This window comes from Cornus florida, unplaced genomic scaffold (genome assembly GCF_030987335.1).
Source record: "Cornus florida cultivar Cherokee Brave unplaced genomic scaffold, ASM3098733v1 CherokeeBrave_3.0.0_Hap2_Chr06, whole genome shotgun sequence".
Taxonomy (NCBI): Eukaryota; Viridiplantae; Streptophyta; class Magnoliopsida; order Cornales; family Cornaceae; genus Cornus; species Cornus florida.
The window spans coordinates 68,132,729-68,153,129 of record NW_026775576.1 but is presented as its reverse complement, the minus strand read 5'-3'; the positions used below and the strand labels follow the sequence as shown (position 1 = coordinate 68,153,129).

The 20,401-nt window shown below is 32.1% G+C and overlaps 1 long non-coding RNA gene and 1 pseudogene across 6 annotated transcripts; one reads left to right on the top strand and one right to left on the bottom strand.

The window, feature by feature from the left end:
* Positions 1-4,619: 4,619 nt before the first annotated feature.
* Positions 4,620-14,675, top strand: LOC132314909 (UDP-glucosyltransferase 29-like; annotated as a pseudogene).
* A 1,893-nt stretch (positions 14,676-16,568) lies between these two features.
* Positions 16,569-19,925, bottom strand: LOC132311860 (uncharacterized). Of its 6 annotated transcripts, none has more exons than XR_009483128.1 (4): positions 19,540-19,889; positions 17,344-17,774; positions 17,028-17,143; positions 16,569-16,838 (listed from the first exon to the last, which is right to left on the bottom strand). It is a non-coding gene; the product is annotated as an uncharacterized LOC132311860 (long non-coding RNA). The 6 variants fall into 6 exon arrangements; XR_009483126.1 differs by having other exon boundaries at positions 17,028-17,148; positions 19,540-19,888; XR_009483127.1 differs by having other exon boundaries at positions 17,028-19,082; positions 19,540-19,925.
* Between the last annotated feature and the right edge of the window lie 476 nt (positions 19,926-20,401).

Sequence of the window (20,401 nt, the reverse complement as noted above, 5' to 3'; positions counted from 1 at the left end):
AATACAATGTTGTGTCGGTCAACTGTTCGTCGTCCAGATACGACATATAATTAGGATTTAAATGTTTTGATTAAATCCCTATCCTTCCTACTACAGAAATATAAACAACCATCCAATATGTCGTTCAACTATTTTAGTTGACAGGACATACATCCATGTAGGATTTAACTGTTGTAGTTAATCCATTCCGTATGTATGAACAGGTAAGATTTAGCGTTTTGAACTAATCCGTCCCTGATATGCCACCGTCTCATACCGGTGCATATAATATATATGATCCATAAATGATACATACTCAAATGAACATCAAGTACATCCAGAAACCAACATAATAGAAATCAGATTTAGATAAGATCCTATCATGCATCCAGTATATGATTATAATAATAGAACTTCCGTTTAAATTGCTAAAGTATTGATAAACAATTTAAACCATCCATATCCATCCAATTGACAAAACAAAAAATATAACAGTTCATCAATTCATATTCATAGCATGTTATACTGATAATCAATGGTATCAACTGAAAATATCGAAGCAAAATCTCAAAGATACTTTCATACCAGTCCATTAAATTTACTAAACAAGACTAGTAGTTTAAACTCTTCACAATCCTTAACAGCCTGCAACTTATTATATAAATTTCATGATGTTCATTAAATTATCAATTATGAATCTAAATCAAGATATATTGATGCTCAAAAGTATATACAGAGCACCTACACTCCAATCCTAAAATACATTTCTATTAGTCCGTTTAATTTATTACAACGACCACTAGAAATAACTTCCATGTTCCGTGACTACATACAAACTATTATAAAATGTCATGAAGTCCATTAACCCAGTAAACCAACCTTCCTGGCCTTCATTAAATTATATATATATATATATATATATATATATATATATATATATATATATATATATATATATATTATTCATATAACATCCCATAAATAATTGAACACCAGCTCGTTTAAATTCCTAAATCAAATTAGCAATTTAAACCTTCTTCGTTCCTTGACAGCATGCTTATCATCCGTTTCTGTTTCATGATGCCCCTTAAGATTAGCACATTAGCATAAACCAACTATTTTAAGATTTTAATAGGTTAATTTTTAAACATTTAAAACCCCCCATTCACTTTCCAGAAACTACATTTAAGCCCCTGTGATCAAAAAATGTCGCAAAACACCCCGTAGGGGTTTTTTTTCAAGGGAGCCAGCTTTAAGGCTTCCAGAGCCGGCTTTCTCTCCCTGAGAGCCTGCTCCTCTACCTCTGGTCTTCTTCTTCGCTTCCGGCGAAGTTCCAGTTGTCTGTTCTAATTTTTTTAAAGATTTTAGAGTTCAATTCAAGTCTAAATAGTTCTAGAAACTTCTCAAATTCCATTATAAATAGATTGACAAAAATTAAAACAGAATAGCAACAATTTATGCAAGAAAACAATTATAGTTATATAAACGTAAAAACAGTTTGCAGCTTGATTCTTTATACATAAACATCCATTTTAAAGTTTAATTAACCCCCTGGAGACCCTAAAGAATGCATAAAACACAAGTTTATAGGAAGGAGATGGAATGAAACTTGCCTTTAGGTTTCGGTTTAAAACCTTTTTAACGTCGTCTCTAAATTCTCTGACGACTGCTACTAATGGTAAACCTTCTATTGCTCAGGTTCAGTCCCACAAGCCATCCATTCTTTCCTCCTTGATCTGACCCTTAGTTCATGGCCGAAATCCTAACTGGTTCTTACAGTTTCCTCTTAAGCTCCCCTCTATTTTTCCCTCTCTGTTTTCTCTCTACCTCCAGTTACGGGAAAAGGGTTCTAAAACCCTTGCAGACCTAAAGCTTATATATATATAGGCTCCTATAAAATCCTAATCCTAATTCCAGCCTAATTATAAGTCGGCTAACCTACTTACATAAAATAAAACCCTAAACTTAATTATAACGCAAATAATGTAATAAATAAATGACTAAACAATTACGTCCACCATAAAGCACATCTGTAATTACAATTAAATAAATAATTAAATAATTACAATTAAAACAAATAAATAAAGTAAAGCAAATAAATAATTATAATTAAATAAATCATTCAAAAGAAATAACCAATTACAATTAAACAATTAATTTAAATAAATACCTAATTAGACATAACCAAATAAAAATGCACCAGAAATCAAATTTAAATTCCCATTTTATCTTTTTGAAAACTAGGGGTATTACAAAACTTGTCCTTCATTGTTAAGGGTCCTAAGCTCCAATCTAAGTCCCATAAGTTCATATTAATTTATTTTAGATATTTTAACATGTAAAAATTAAACTTAAACATCAATTATGCATAAAAAATCTAAGAACACAAAAATCAAGAATATATATGAGAATAAAGTCATTCAACCTTCTGTTTTAATTCGATTAAACATGCATAATTATTCAGTTTTATGTGTTTAAGCATCTTGGAATTTCCTAAGCATGTATAGAAACACAAATCAAAGGGAGAGAGTAAGAGAATAACTTGCCTCTTAAAGTTTTCGGATCAAAAACCTTAACTTCTCTGATTTTCTTCTCTAATGGTTCTTCTTCTCCTTCTTCCTTCCTCTTCCTCCTCTTCTCGCTCTTAAAAATATATTACGTGATTTATTTTCCAGCCCCTTTAACAACTTTGTAGTTATATACTTATAGACAACTAAAATAACCCTAATCATTTTCTCAATCCAAGTCAACTTAATAAAAAAAAAAAATTAAATTAAAATATTAAAAAGGTAACTTAAAATATGTTACGTATATAATCTATGTATGTCCTTATTATATAAATATATAAAATATATACATTAGATTTTTTATTAATACTAATGTTACCATAATATTAATTAATAAATTATTTTCCTTATATATATATATATATATATATATATATATATATATATATTTATATATATACATATATAATCATTCATGAGTAATTATCCATACCCATTAAACCTACTATTCAAGTAGTCCATGTGACCAAATTGGTTGACCCATTACTACTAACCATAACCATAAAATAAAATAAATAAAACATTTAATCATTTAACCTACAATTAATTACAATTAATCAAAAATATCATTTAAACACACAATTTAATTAAACAAATAATACAAATAACACATAGACAAATAGATAATTAATCAAGTAACACTTAATTCAATTAAACACATAAGCAATTAGACAAATAATCAATTAAACAATTAAAAATGAAATTAAAATAAATAAATAAATACCGAGACTACCTTTTTAAAATTAGGGGTATTACATAAACCATGTCATACACATAGGTTTAAGAACAGCTTTTGTATTATTAAGTTATTATTTTTAAAAGCCTTAGGAAGATTATTCTTGTAGAAAATCCAAGAGATTTATCTGTCATTTTTCTATAACACATACACATAAACATATAGTGAGTTTAGAGTTGTGGTATTCAAATCCTGATCGTGATTATACAGTTGCATCTACATCGATCAGACAAAAGTAGATCTACTTCTCCATCAAATTCAGACGATTGAAGAATAGAAATAAACGCAATCATACTTTGAAAGGGTTGAAGCATTCGAAGTGTGTTGTCTAATCTATCTGCTACTCTTTTACAAAGATCAATCATAAGTTTGAGGTCAAGTTGCTGTTGGACGGGGAGTCGCAAAGTCAGAGGATTGTTAGCAATTGGTGTTAAATAGAACGATAGGGTGTGAGCCAGAGTCAAAGTTTAGTGTATTTTGTTTCAAGCATAGTGGATAGGTTTACTTTGGACTGCATAGTCCACAAGATTTTTCCCACGTAAACAGTTGACGCATTTTATTAACTGGGGTTTCCTCGCTAAAAATCCTAGCGTCATCTATAATTTTTGCTTTATTTTATCTATATGTAATTAATTGTTTAATTATTTAAAAAAACAAAAACCCTCAACATCTATCTTAAAAAATAATCAAAACTCTCTAAACATACCGCTGCTGTGGACAACTCACAATTAGTTTGCCTACCAAGGGCCATTTACTATCACACTGACCCTGGAAAGTAGTTCATCTGTATGCGGAATCGAATTGCTTTTGTTGCTTCCATTTATGTGATATGGAATGGAGTGAAAGAAATACTCCAATAGATTATATTACACAACGATATCATCGCACTTCAAAAAGAAATTATTTATATATATATAATATGATTTATTATTTATGTAGTGGGTAACACAGTTCAATCATGAAAAATATGCGACACTTTTGGGCTCCATCCACCATCAATCATGCAAAGTTATTAATTTCTAATCACTCTTAAAAATATATATATATAAGCACGTTAACAACTAGATAAACACATCAATTTATATGGTGGGTAACACTTCAATTTTTGGACTCCATGATTAATAGTAAGGACAAAAGTATTAGTATTATTAATACTTTGGACAAAAGTATTAAATTCTAATAAATTTTTTATACCCATCAACGTCGTCATTGCATTTGTAGCCTCCATCAAATGTATCCAATTATCCTTGTCCACTATTATTGACTTGTATTTAATCTAGCACTTGGACGTCTTAGAGAGAGAGAGAGAGAGAGCCATAGAGAGATAGAGAGAGCACATGGATGCAAGGGAGAACCGTATCAGTGTCTTGATGTTACCATGGTTAGCTCATGGCCACATATCTCCATTTCTAGAGGTAGCCAAAAAACTCACAAAGAGAAACTTCTTCATATACTTGTGCTCAACACCTATCAATCTCAATTCCATCAAGAAAAGGCTCAATGAAAAGGAGTCTCTCTCAATACAACTAGTGGAGCTCCACCTTCTATGCTTGCCTGACCTTCCTCCTCACTACCACACAACCAATGGCCTCCCAACTCATCTCATGACCACCCTCAAACAGGCCTTTGAGATGTCAAGCCCCAACTTCTCCAACATCCTCAAAACCCTCAAACCAAACTTGCTCATCAATGACTGCATTCAACCATGGGCATCATCCATAGCTTTTTCCCACAATATTCCATCTGTTCAGTTCCTAATTTTCGGGACCGCCTTCATCTCTTTCGTCATTCACATGATCAAGAACCCACGTCTTCCATTCCCATTCTCGACAATTTATCTTCATGAGCTGGAGCGTTCTATGGTTCAAAGCTTCCTCGATGCTTCTGTAAATGGAGTCACGGATGGAGAACGCTTCCTCCTTTCCCTCGAGCAATCTTGTAACGTAGTGCTGATCAAGTGTTTATCCAGAGAGATAGAGAGAGTATATGGATTATTCTTCAGTTTTGATTAACAAATAAATGGTGTCTTTAGGTCCACTTGTACAGGACCCTGTCAATAGAGATGAGTGTATAGAGATAATGCAGTGGCTTGACAAGAAGGATGAGTCTTCTTCAGTGTTTGTTTGTTTTGGGAGTGAGTACTTTCTCTCTGGGGAGGAAATGCATAGAAGAGTTGGCTCACGGATTAGAGCTTAGCAAGGTGAATTTCATATGGGTTGTTAGGTTTCCTATGGGAGAGAGAATTAGGGTTGAAGAAGCACTGCCTGAGGGGTATCTTGAGAGGGTAGGAGAGAGAGGAGTGGTTGTTGAGGGGTGGGCTCTGTTAGGAAACGTGCAAGTTTTAAAAACTTTTCGAGGGATTTTGATTCATAGATCTTGATTCATCACATAGAGACAAGTTTTATGCAAAAATAAAAATATGATGTATCATTCAATTAATGGATTGAATACTTACATCAAAGGTCTGAGTAAACCTTTAAAATTTTCCTCTAAAGTGAATGTTCTCACTTATTGTAGATCCCTTAGCAAGATGTCTTCTTCTTGGATCTCCATCTTCTTGGTAATTATTTTGCCTTTAGGAATCATTCATAAGCCTCCATGAATTACCTCGGAAAACTAGGCTTGTGGGAGCCTCCATTAGATGAGAACATAAACCCTAATTTTCTAGAGAGAGAAAAAATATTCCTTTTTTCCTTCTCATAAAAATCACACCCTAAAATATACATAGACCATGTATATTTATAGACAACATAAAAATAAAGAAAAGGAAACAACAAATCCTTCTCCATCTCTAATTCATATGTCTCAAATCTAATATGATTCCAATATCAAGTTGGGCTATGAGTGAGATCCCATTGGGCCTATTATTTTATTGGCTACAATGAATTAATAATTGACCCGGTCCATGGACCCAATTCAATTAATTCATAAATTAATTTCTACTCCACTAAAAGAAATTAATTGAACTCCAATTAAATAATAAATAACCTCTAAGTCAATAATGCACTTTGACCCCTCTATGCATAATTAGTTATCGGATAAATAAAGCCATCAATCCGACTACTTAATTAATATATCTATTTTGGTACCTTTGATTATTTCTGGCTCGATCACAATAAAACATTTGTTTGACAAAAATAATAATTTAAATAAATAAATATATAATAAATTATTTTGTCTAAAAATACACGAAGGCTTTCGAATTTACTTTGTGATCAACCATAATCAATACAAAATAAATACAAGTAGCAATGATGCAAATATTGAAAATATAACCCTCTAACTATTAATTACATAACTACCCAAAGTGTCGGTCTAAGGATCTCGTAGAATCCGCCGAACAAATCAAAGTAATTATTAATTAATAAAAGAGTCTATAATTTTCTCATACTTAAGAGTCAAATGCCATGACGGTGATAGGGAGCAATTGCATATGACGGCTCTCACAATATATCTCAACCTAACGCGGATCCAGTTCAAATCTTAATTAATTATGAGTCCATCCACAATTACCGACTATGAACCATTTATGATTACTATTTATATATCATGCATTGATTACCATCACAAACATATATATAAATATCTCTTGTAATCAAATGGACACTATCAATTCTATAATGAATCGAAATATAATACATTGAATTCACCAATTGTATAAAACATAAATATTTCATAAACGTCAGGAACATATGTCACTTTAATCCAAACAGGAATTTGCTATGCCAGGGCATATAAATCCCAACAGCTCCCACTTACCCTCATAGCCAATTCAAATTGCACCTAACTCCAATGTTATCCAGATGATGATCAAAATTATTGATCAATAACACCTTTGATAATGGATCAACAAAGTTGTGTTCCAATACAATGTTCTAGCCACAAGTACATTTTCCTCATAGCCAATTCAAATTGTATCTAACTCCAATGTTATCCAGGTGTTGATCAAAACTATTGATCGACGACACCTTTGTTAATGGATCAACAAAGTTGTGTTCCAATGCAATGTTCTAGCCACAAGTAAATTTTCTTGCCGGACAATATCATGTAGAACATGATACTTCCTATCAGTGTATTTTGTTCATCTATCGAACCTTGGGTCATTGGTTTGGACTACTTCTGCAATATTGTCGCAATATAGCTCGATAAGCAGGCTAGTATGCTCCACAACCTCTAAATCAGTGAGATCAAACCAATAGGCTTCTTTTGCCGCCTTTAAGGCTGCAATATATTCCACCTGCAGGTTTGAGTCAGCAGTTGAAATCTGCTTAACAATCTACCAACTGATTTCCCTTCCATTAAGTGAACATACACTAAGTCATGTACCTCATAGTATCTACTTCTGATTGAAAATCAGAACTAGCATACCTGACTAGGACCATATCATCACATCCATAAATGAGTATGATATCATTAATTCTCCTTAGGTACTTAATGATATTTTTCACAACAGACTAGTTGTCAAGTCCAGTATTGGACTGATCTTTACTGACTATCCCTACAATGTAGCGGATGTCCTGTTTGGTATAGACCATGGCATATATGAGACTCTCATATGCCGAAGCATATTGTTCCAGTCTCATTTGCTCAATCTCCTTTGATAGTCTTGAAAAACTACTTACTAGAGAGAGCAATCCATATCAATAAAGTAAGAACTCATTCTTTGAGTTATGCATACCAAACCTGGTCAAAACTTTATCAATGTAGGATTATTAAGATAAGCCTATTTTCCTTTTAACCTGATCTTACAAAAGCTTGATCCTAGGAATATAGCTTACATCTTGAAAATCCTTCATTTAAAAGTAATTGAACAACTACTTTTTTATTGATGACAAAACTTCCACGTCATTATAAATGAGTAGGATGTCATCAATATATAAAATTAAGAAAAATAATGACATTCCCTTGTACACTCATGATTTATTCACTAAGAAATCTTCTGGTATCTTTTTGTAGATTAACTTGCCTTCCATAGGTATCACCCTACTAGAAAGTTCTACAAGATTCCAGAATTTATTAAAATACATAGATTCCAACTCTGATTTCATAGTAACTCGCCAAAACGATCTGTATCCATATCGGTTCACGCTTCCGTGTAGCTTACTTGGTCCAACTCATGTTTAACAGGGATGTCCATAATGGTCTCACCTAAAAACATGATTCTATCGGTTGGATGATAATCCTCCCACTACATTAATGTACCGATGCAGGAATCTGTGTACTAGATGATACTGACGCATCAATAGAGAATTCATATATTATTCTCAATCTCTATAATAAGTGTGTTCACATGTGGTACATCTGGTACTCATACCATATTCTCTAACATTATGTTACTAGGTATGTGATTCATAATATGATTCTCCTATAGATAAACAGTGAGTGTAAACAATCAACTTTTATCTTTGAGATCATAAAATAATCCATCCTAGTGACTTAAGAGTAGCTATCAAATCTAGCATGCCTATGATCTGCTTCCAACTTACTTGTCCATATCAAACGCACATGTGCAAGACTACCCCATACGTGCATGTGATTCAAACTAAGATTTAGTCAAAAACACAGCTCAACGGTATCCTTGAGACAGACTACGATGGAATGCAGTTCATAATGCGCATCGATGTCATTAACGCTAAACTCTTAAATTAAAGAGATAATGTAGCATAGCTGATCATAGATCTAACCATGTTAAGTGGAATTCTGTTATTCCTATTTGAAACCTAAATACATTTAGCGTCAATTGCGGAAAACTGGTACATAATACCCTCATTGACCATATAGTCTTTGCACTATCCCAAGAAATACTCATATCCTCGATCAGATCGAAGTGTCTTGATAAGTTTACCTAATATGTGTTCCACATCAGTCTTAACCTTCTCAGAAAATACCAAGAGTTTAAGACTTGTGTTGCATCAGATAAACTTATCCAAAACATGAGTAATCTTGCTTGGATGTTCATAAGACCACACGTGTCAGTGTGTACCGACTCCAATTGTCCTTTATGTCTATTTCATCTGGCTGATTAAGCCCTAAGAGTTATCTATCCTTCAAAACAGGGTTCACAAGTTTGGTTTAGGCTCCCCTGCCTCACTAGGTAATTAACCTTCTTTGACCAATCTTTGAATCTTATTTTGATTGATAACAACCCAAAAATAGACATTAAAAATACAATGAGTCAGGAATAACAATTTTTCTCTTAACATTCAATCTAGAAGATGCAACATTAGTTTTTACATTCTGCAAATCTTAAGAGTTTGTGATTATAGTATATTAACCATCTTTCAATGCACCAGAAGCAATAACATATCTATTTAATTTTATAAAACCAGTTTTACAAAATAACAACACAGTTTTTATAAACCATAAGTGAAACAAAAATTAGATTGCGTCTAACTTCTGTGCATAAAGATAGTTTTCTAATACTAATATCCTCATACTCTCTAATTTCAGATGTAATACTCCCACTGACCTAACTACAACCTTGGCATCAGGTCAAAAGATAAATATATATCCATATTATCAAGGCTTCTGGATTCCTGAAATCCTTACGATGAATTGCAAACATGTTTAGTGGCTCCAGAATCTATCCATCAGTAATTAATAGATGCAACCACATAACATAGCTCAATGATTAAATATATATTTTCCTATGCCACGTCATTGCTTAGACAGTTCGTCCTATAGTATTTTAGTTAACGGCAAAAGAAACAGTTTCATTCGCCCTCAACATATACTGCCTTATTCCCTTTAACCTTTTAGATACCTATGTTTTGTGCTAGCCTAGTCCTATTATCATCCTTCTTCTTTGCTTTGCCCATCCACTTGGGCCTAGAAGAAGATGGTATAGACTAGGTTAGATTGATAGGAACGCCCAAACTCTTGATTATCCCTTCATCTGTTACCAATTCTATAAGAATATCAGCGAGTGTGAACTCAAACTGATTCCTTATTTAGTTCACTCTAACAGAGTCGAACGAGTTTGGTAACAAGGCAATAATTATGTCAACTTGAAACTTACCACCCAAGTCAGCCCTATTAATCTCCAGCTAATTTTAAATAATAAACAATCATTTTCCAAAATTCGATTTCATACTGGAGTTCCTTAGGCTATCTTGATGCTATTCAAGTCTGATATAGTACTTTAGCATACTCTCCATCTAATCTCACCAAAACATCTTATTGACATTTAACATGATGCTTGAAGAAAATAAAATAATGTAAATGTTAGCTTTGGAGCGTATTCGAGGTAAACTCTAGAATATTGCACCAATTCATCTCATTTGCCTTATTTCACTTATTCAAAGCATTAATGTTCTCTTGGGTATCTTAAAGTAAAAGGATTAGGTTTTAGGAGTAGTAAATACATTTGTACCACCACGTTGTGAATAAAATATCTAAATTCCTTTTCTAATCATTATAAATGAAGTCCACATACATTGAAATTAGCAAGCAGATAAAATGGATTAGACATAATTAGTCTGAATATAAATGCATTCATACAATATGCAAGGTGAATTATTAATATTGTCATGCATATTTAAAATTAAAATGAATTTGTTTACCACATAATATAATAAATCTCAATCGAACAAGAGATCATTATCATTATTGGTGAACAATCCCTTTTAATTAATGTGGGTTCCTCAACTCTGTAGCATAATAAATCAACCAATCAATATGTCAATAACTTATCCTGTTGGAGGAGTTCATTATTACTATTGTAGAGATTCATTTGCTATTAGGCGAGCACTTCCATTAAAATAATAATATATGGGTCCCTTAACCACTGCATGAAAAATCGAATAACCAATACGCCAATAACTTATTCGATTGGTGAAGTTCATTATTGCTATTGGCGGGCAAATCCCATCATTTCCATATCTCTTAAGACAATGCCTTGTCTATCATATGAAATGATTCCTGATTTAATTTAGCCTTTCTAAAATCACCTAGTGTAGACCACTTCGTTGGGAAGCTAACACTATTGATTTTAGATTGAGTGTATAACGTTATTAAAACTCTAACGAAAAATTAAACATTAAATATGTTGTCATTATAATCTAGACTCTTTAAATCATGCGTAGAGCCTTATTTTTAAAGATCTAATTACAATGAACATTTAATATTTGTATTTTCATGAAGACAACCATTCTTGTAATAATAAGACTCTTCAAATCATGCGTGGGGCCTTATTTTTGAAGATCTAATTACAATGGTATTAATAACGAAAGTCATGGGGCAATGTATAAAAATCCCCGCTCCTACTCAATTTTTAATCATTCATAATTAGGGTTTTCATTTTATTCAAATACATGATATGATGCATGCAAAACGTCTTGATTTTAATCCAATTAAATTTAGAAAACATTTGGACTTAAATAATTCACTAATATTTAATTTGAGGCACACTTCAAAAATAATTTATAAAAATAATTTTTCGTTTCCCAATAAGTGCCCTCTAATTAATTAGTAATCAAATCCAATTAATTTTCATAATTTAACTAATATAAATCAAGCCATTTAAATAAGTATCATGGATCCAATGCATGAACAATAATAATTAACAATTAATTATTTCATGCATCACATACAACAATAAATGACAGATAAAGCAAATTAAATGGCCAATGGATTTAGCTTTTAACATTTAATTGCTCTAAGTATAGCGCGAGGATCATCCATCGGCTTGCAAACACCCACATAAGGCTGGTACACACCGAGAGAAGCAAAACACCGCTTGGAACGCGCTTGGAGGGCCCCATACGCGCTCACACGCGCCTGGGGCATGCTGCAGGTGAAGGCACGGGCCTGGGGCGCGTGGGACGTGCCCCCACGCGCTGGCACACGCATGGGGCGCACCTCCACGCGCCTGCAAGCGCGTGGAGGGAAGGTGGATTTGGCTGGCGCGTGAGACCCACGCGTCAGCATGTCTTCAATGCCTCTAGCTCTTGGCACGTGCTCCTCACGCGCCAGGCTCACCACCATAGAGCTGCACCTGATTCTAGCCTCCTCCGACCTCTCTTCTCGCCGCCGGCGATGCTCCGGCCACCGGAAAAACGCCGAAAAATATCAGAAAAATTCCCAGAAAATTAAATTAAGCCTCAAAAAATTCCAGAAAAATTTCAAAAAATTCCAGAAAAATTACTGAAGCATAATTTAACCCTTTTGGACCTTCTTGAAACTTCATAGCACCCTTTGATGAATATTACATGGCTTTAAAAATATTTACAACTTGAAATACAATGGAAAAAATAAATTACATCATTGAACTTTCAAACGGCTAAATCAAAGCCTTAATTACATTCATCCAAAGATAAAATTACATTAATTTAACCTATAAGCTTCATCCATGGCCCAACCATACATCATCATTCATTCACAATTATTCATACATCATCATGTATCAATATATATCAACATATTAAATCATACATCAATAAAAATATATATGAATATAATTTTGGATCCATGAATGATGATTTTCATAAAATCATGATCTCTAGTAATGAATCAAACCATGCTCTGATACCACTGTTAGGAAACGTGCAAGTTTTAAAAACTTTTCGATGGATTTTGATTCATAGATCTTGATTCATCACATAGAGACAAGTTTTATGCAAAAATAAAAATATGATGTATCATTCAATTAATGGATTGAATACTTACATCAAAGGTCTGAGTAAACCTTTAAAATTTTCCTCTAAAGTGAATGTTCTCACTTATTGTAGATCCCTTAGCAAGATGCCTTCTCCTTGGATCTCCATCTTCTTGGTAATTATTTTGCCTTTAGGAATCATTCATAAGCCTCCATGAATTACCTCGGAAAACTAGGCTTGTGGGAGCCTCCATTAGATGAGAACATAAACCCTAATTTTCTAGAGAGAGAAAAAATATTCCTTTTTTCCTTCTCATAAAAATCACACCCTAAAATATACATAGACCATGTATATTTATAGGCAACATAAAAATAAAGAAAAGGAAACAACAAATCCTTCTCCATCTCTAATTCATATGTCTCAAATCTAATATGATTCCAATATCAAGTTGAGCTATGAGTGAGATCCCATTGGGCCTATTATTTTATTGGCTACAATGAATTAATAATTGGCCCGGTCCATGGACCCAATTCAATTAATTCATAAATCAATTTCTACTCCACTAAAAGAAATTAATTGAACTCCAATTAAATAATAAATAACCTCTAAGTCAATAATGCACTTTGACCCCTCTATGCATAATTAGTTATCGGATAAATAAAGCCATCAATCCGACTACTTAATTAATATATCTATTTTGGTACCTTTGATTATTTCTGGCTCGATCACAATAAAACATTTGTTTGACAAAAATAATAATTTAAATAAATAAATATATAATAAATCATTTTGTCTAAAAATACACGAAGGCCTTCGAATTTACTTTGTGATTAAACATAATCAATACAAAATAAATACAAGTAGCAATGATGCAAATATTGAAAATATAACCCTCTAACTATTAATTACATAACTACTCAAAGTGTCGGTCTAAGGATCCCGAAGAATCCCCCGAACAAATCAAAGTAATTATTAATTAATAAAAGAGTCTATAATTTTCTCATACTTAAGAGTCAAATGCCATGACGGTGATAGGGAGCAATTGCATACAACGGCTCTCGCAATATATCTCAACCTAACGTGGATCCAGTTCAAATCTTAATTAATTATGAGTTCATCCATAATTACCGACTATGAACCATTTATGATTACTATTTATATATCATGCATTGATTGCCATCACAAACATATATATAAATATCTCTTATAATCAAATGGACACTATCAATTCTATAATGAATCGAAATATAATACATTGAATTCACCAATTGTATAAAACATAAATATTTCATAAACGTCAGGAACATATTTCATTTTAATCCAAACAGGAATTTGCTATGCCAGGGCATATAAATCCCAACAGGCTCCACAAGCAAAGATTCTAGGTCATTCAAGCACTGGTGGGTTTGTGAGTCACTGTGGATGGAGTTCTATAATGGAGAGCATGAAGTTTGGTGTTCCAATCATTGGCATGCCAATGCAATTTGACCAGCAACTGAATGCTAGGCTTGTGGAGGAGATTGGTATGGGTGTGGAGGTCAAGAGAGAGAGTACTAATGAAACGCTTGAAAGGGAAGAGATAGCAAAAGTCGTAAGAAAAGTGGTGGTGGAGAAAAATGGAGAAAATATAAGGAGTAAAGCAAGAGAAATGAGTGAGCATATAAGTCCGAATGGAGAGGAAGAGATGGATGGGGTTGCAGAGGAATTTATTCAACTCTGTAAGTAGAGGAAGTAGCACAAATTAGTGAATGATCATTCAAATGCTTAGCAAGAATTATCTTTTCATGATTTGTATAATATTATTGTATGTCTAATGGTACAATTTAAATTGAAAGCATTTCTTTCAATTATTCTTAATCCAGAAGAATAATTGTCTCTAATGAAACTCAAACTTTCAACCTTGTCAATGGATTACAAGAGCAGATGGGTTTTATCAAAAAAAAAAAAAAAAATTTGTCTGAATTTTTTCTAATTCATTGCAGTATATGATGGTTTGTTATATTATTATCAGCAATGGTATTAATGGGGGAGAAAAGGCAGCTTTATTAAAGGGTGAGGTAAATTAATTAATTGAGAGTGAAAAAATCATTTTCAGTTAAAAAAAAAAAGACTATTTTTAATTTAAAATGAGATTTAAATATAGACATAGTCTTTCTTGATAATGTGGTCCAAATTGGTGGATGGTTTTGGCGACCTTGTTTCCCACTTCACTTGTGATGCTGCTAATGCATTTTAACTGTGGATTTTTGAGATTGCCCAAATTTTTTTGTCTTGGTATTTTCTACTATATATATATATATATTGCTTTTAATAAGTTTGTATATATGATTTTAAAGTTAAAAAAAAAAAAAAAAAAAAAAAAAAAAAAAAAAAAACAACAATATTATTTCTATCACTCTAAAGTATTGGAGCCGCAATATTATTTCTCTCTCCTCTAAAATTGAGTGGTCAAAAAACGGCAGACTATATGTCATGTAAACTATAATAATTCGTGTTAAGCCATTAATCACAAATTTACATGAATCCCATATTTTAGAACTTCATGATTTTCACATATCTATAATGCATAAATAAATACTAGTTAGATATAAATACCTCAATTCACAATATCAATTCTTGTTGAGATTAAGTCCAACGTCCAGATCTTTTGGCCACGAACTAATCTGCAACTCTGATCAACAGGTAAAGGTGAAAACTGGTTTCTCTCTCTTAGCCTTTTGCACACATAAAACTTTTACGTGTTGTTTCATTAATTGTACATAATTGATGGAGTATATGCACTTTTATAAAGGCAGAGAGATGACCAGTTTTCCTTATAGTAACATAATTCTACTTTCCATCAAAATAAGGAATAAGAAAAGAAAACACTTCTCCAATAAGTAATTACCAAAAAGGTAATTATAAGTTGACCAAAAATAAATAATATTAATTGATATCTATTTACTTACCTACCAAGTAATATGTCACATGTCCAAATCATGTGGGCCACAATTAAATAAATAATCTTACATTATCCCATTTGGCACATATGATAATTTCTGTAGTGGTTTAGTAAAATAGTCATTAATGTACACCATCAATCAGATTAACTCATTAAATTGGTCATCATAAATACCATGGTAAATAAATTACCAATGCGAGTCATGGTGGTTATATATCCTTAAATGACACAGTCCCTTCCATGTATCACAACACTAGTAATTTATTCAACATAGTCTATAAATGAGAAGTATTAATAATGATCTAACAATAATCACTACAACAAAAGTGATCTTTAGTGACGATTTTTTTCGTCACAAAAAGTTAAATTTTTGTCATTAAAAGTATTTAGCGACGAAAAAACTTTCGTCACTAGTTTGTTGCTATATAAACGTCTCAGTTGATTTATAGTGATGAATCAAAATTTCGTCACTATTGATTGAGTTTTAGTGAAGAAAATTTATTCGTCAGTGCTACTTGAATTTTAGCGACGAAATTTTTCGTTGCATTTTCTTTAGCATTAATGACAAATATTTTCGTTGCTAATTTAAACAGTGACCAACAGTTTTCCTCACTAAGTAGGTACAAAGAAACATAATTTTATTAATAGTGAAAAATATATTTTGTTACTCATTGCCATTGTTAAAAAAACTGATTGACATTAATTAAATTTATACATTCAACCATACACATTTCAGAGTACAAAAGGCATAACAAATTTAAACATTACATTAAATTTCATTAAGAAGTACATAATAATTCGAGTTCAAATACAAACTTACACATAATTTGATCAAATTTCTACCCTCAATTGTTCGATTCTAATACAACATAAAATTTCAATTGTGCAACACAAAATAACCAAACTAAAACATAAAAGCAATATTCCAAGTCCCTACTTATGGGGGCACTAATCTCATCACTTTACTTTGTCACTTCCATGAGTAGTTTATTTTTTTCATGTCCTCCCAATCAATTGCTCTGCATTCAAAAAGAACAAAGCCATTAGAACAAGGTTATAGAAAATTAATTTGTAAGTTGAGAAAACGAAAAAAAAAAAGGGGAATGTTCCAATTATAGATTTCATTGAAACAAATATATATATATATATATATATATGACAGTAACAAAAAGAGCATAATCACGAACCAATGACGAAATTTGAATTACCTTTCTCCTTAGATAAACAAAGCTATTGAATTTAGTACGAAATATAAATGACATTGGAAACAACATCATCCAACTCCAAAGTGGAAATCTCACTCCATAAAAAAGCAGCAAAAAAGCTACACTGAATGCACAAAAAGTAATTAGGCTGAATAGTCCAATTAGAATTCATTTCCTTTTCTTTAGCAAATTTTGAAAATCAGGAAAGTAAAAAGGAAGAAGAATAGGAGAAACATTGAGCAAAACAATCCAGACAATTGACGACATTGGAAACAACTATATGTAGATTAAAACACAAATCCTTCGAATGGAAGCTTACCTTCATTTGCCTGAGGCCATCTCATCAACAAACACTCCAGAAGTTTCAGCATATATACCAAGTTGATTGTTACTGATTAACTTAAGATAAGAGGGAATGCTCTAAAGCCAACATTTGCTGCAATGATGGTAGAAGTTAATAGAATGCAAGCTTGCCTTCATTTGCCTCATCTAACCACCAAAAGTGGTAAGTTGGATAAATCTCTACCTACAAAATAAATAGTGTATCCTTAGTAAAAAAAACATTGATCAAAGAGAGAGGATTACAAAAACTGGATTGAAACTTCATCATAGAACATAATATCTTCTTCATCTGAGCAACCATCATTGGATGTATCTTCTTCATTTGAAGTGTCATCACCGAGAATAAAGTTTTCTTCTTTTGGGCCTTAGCCACCTCAATAAAATCTTTAATCTCCAGCTCATGTTCATCTACATTTGTGAATGTTATAAACAATGCGAAGTAAGAAAAAATAATCACCAACTAAATGAGAGATTTTATGAAATGCAACAAAGAATTTAAAAGTTCAAAAGTTTTAAATTAGTAAAATGCATTGTTATTAAAATAAAAAGAAGTTAAAGATATGACTAAACCTTAAACGAACAGAACTAACCCAACAAAAACAAATATGGTTAAAAGAAAAGGTAATAGAAATGGCAACAACATAACCCAACTTTAGACTTTCTTGTCAAATATCCTAGTCAATGATCAGTAAATGTACCTCGACTAATTTTAAGAATAATCAAGCCTACAAAACTAATAACAAGATAAGTACAAGAACAATGTTAGTGTCTTTACCAAGTGGTACAAATTAAATATATACAAGACAAGAGACTTAAAATCGTGACTCTATTGTGGTGGATCATGTAAATTCAAATGGTGGTGGTTGTACGACTGGTAACATTGCCCAAATAATCAACATCAATTAACTATTAAAAGAGAGAATTGTTGAAAAAAATGTCAAGGGCACCCATAGACTCAAAATCTCAAATATATAAGGGAAATATGAGGCTGCCCCATTAAAGAGAATATTCAAGGGTAAATATTTTCAGCAAGTTCTAGACAAAAAGTATACAAAACTATTAAATTTTGTAATAGACTATTGGGTTGACATGGGAATTCTTGTTATTAAATTTTGTAATAGACTTACTTTATGAGTAAAAAAGAAAGAAGAGCAGAGAGCTACCTTTTATAAAAGTGCAAAAATTTGAGGAAAAGGAAGAGGAAGGAATAGAAACACACCAAACTTAGTCTAATAACCCCAAGGAAAATGAAGAATTGGTCAAGATAATATAGTATCCTAATCAAACAAGGTTCTTAAATTTCCATGAAATGCAAATAATTTTGTTGTAGAAATATATTTAAATTAATGCTCTAAAAAAATAGACCCAGTCAAATAACTAGTATACTTGAGCATTTAGAAAGTAAAAGCTTCTATTGCTATGTATCACAATGTGAGAAGTGAAGCTCTGTCAATTTCACACACAAAAAAAATTCACAGTTCTGACAGTCAAAGAATGAGTGTATTTGAGAATTAAAAAATAACAGCTTCTATTTCTAATGTATCACTAATCAAAAACAAAAAATGTCAATTAAAAATAATAATACATCATCACAGACTCAATATATGACACCAGAAGGAGAAACAAATAACTGCACCAAAAAAAAAAAAAAAAAAAAAAACTTAGTATCTCTAACTGTTGATCGAAGACCCAAGATAAGGGTTATTGAAAGGTCTGCTGAAAAAGAGAGAAGTGAAGCTCAGTCAATTTCACACACAAAAAAATTCACAATTCTGACCGTCAAAGAACGAGTGTATTTGAGAATTAAAAAATAACAGCTTCTATTTCTAATGTATCACTAATAAAAAACAAAAAATGTCAATTAAAAATAATAATACATCATCACAGACTCAATATATGACACCAGAAGGAGAAACAAATAATTGCACCAAAAAAAAAAAAAAACTCAGTATCTCTAACTGTTGATCGAAGACCCAAGATAAGGGTTATTGAAAGATCTGTTGAAAAAGAGAAAGTTAGGGTTTGAGAGAATGTGCTTGTTTGGAAAATCTATATAACCCAATAGTTAGGGTTTGAGAGAAATTGATCGCTTTGAAAAAATATATAACCCAAAGCCCTAATTTCTAAGTTCCATTAGATGCTCTAAATATTCCACAACACAAAAATTCCATACCTTTATGTTTATTGTGGTGGTGACGATAATGTTTTCATCGGTGACAAAGAGATATGGTCCAGATGCACTGCCGACGACGGTGCTAATTGGTAGCAGATATTCTCTCTCTCTTTCTATTGGCATTCACGTTTAAAAATCGTGTGAGAATTGGGCGCACAGTGGGGAAATAGGGGAAATTTGGGAGGTTGGGGTCATTAGGCTGTACGGGTTCGTGCTAGTTTCATGGGTTAAGACGAGATGTATAGAGACATATGATGCAAGGATAACGAATGAGATAGGGACCAAATAAATTTGGTCACTAATACATACCAAAACGGTGTCACAGGCACCATTGCCGAAACCGCAGGAGCTTGATTTCTTTTTCCGCCAAACAATTGGTGACCAACATTATAGTTGGTCACTAAAGCATACTCTTTTTGTGACCAAAATTTTGTGCGGCACTAAAGAGCTACCTGTACCAACGAAATTGATTTTGTCAATAAAATTTTTATCACAAAAGGTCACTTTTGTTGTAGTGAATGTCTTTTCCAAGACTATTCCTATTACCACTTATTAAAGTAATACGTACATGTACATTAATTAATAGGAAATATCAGAAACACATTTAATCAGCCCAAAATGTCAAATATATATAAGCACTATTTAAGCAATCCACAATTAAAAAATAATCATCATTGACTACATTTAAGACCCATTCTTTCAACATGTTCTACAAATGTCTTGGATGGTAATCCATTCATTAATGGATTGTAATCATAAGTTGTATGTTTATAATTTCAATACACATTCGTTGTTTCTAAATATCTTCTTTAATGATAAAGTATTTCAACTTTAGAATACCTATCATTTTTCATATAAGAAG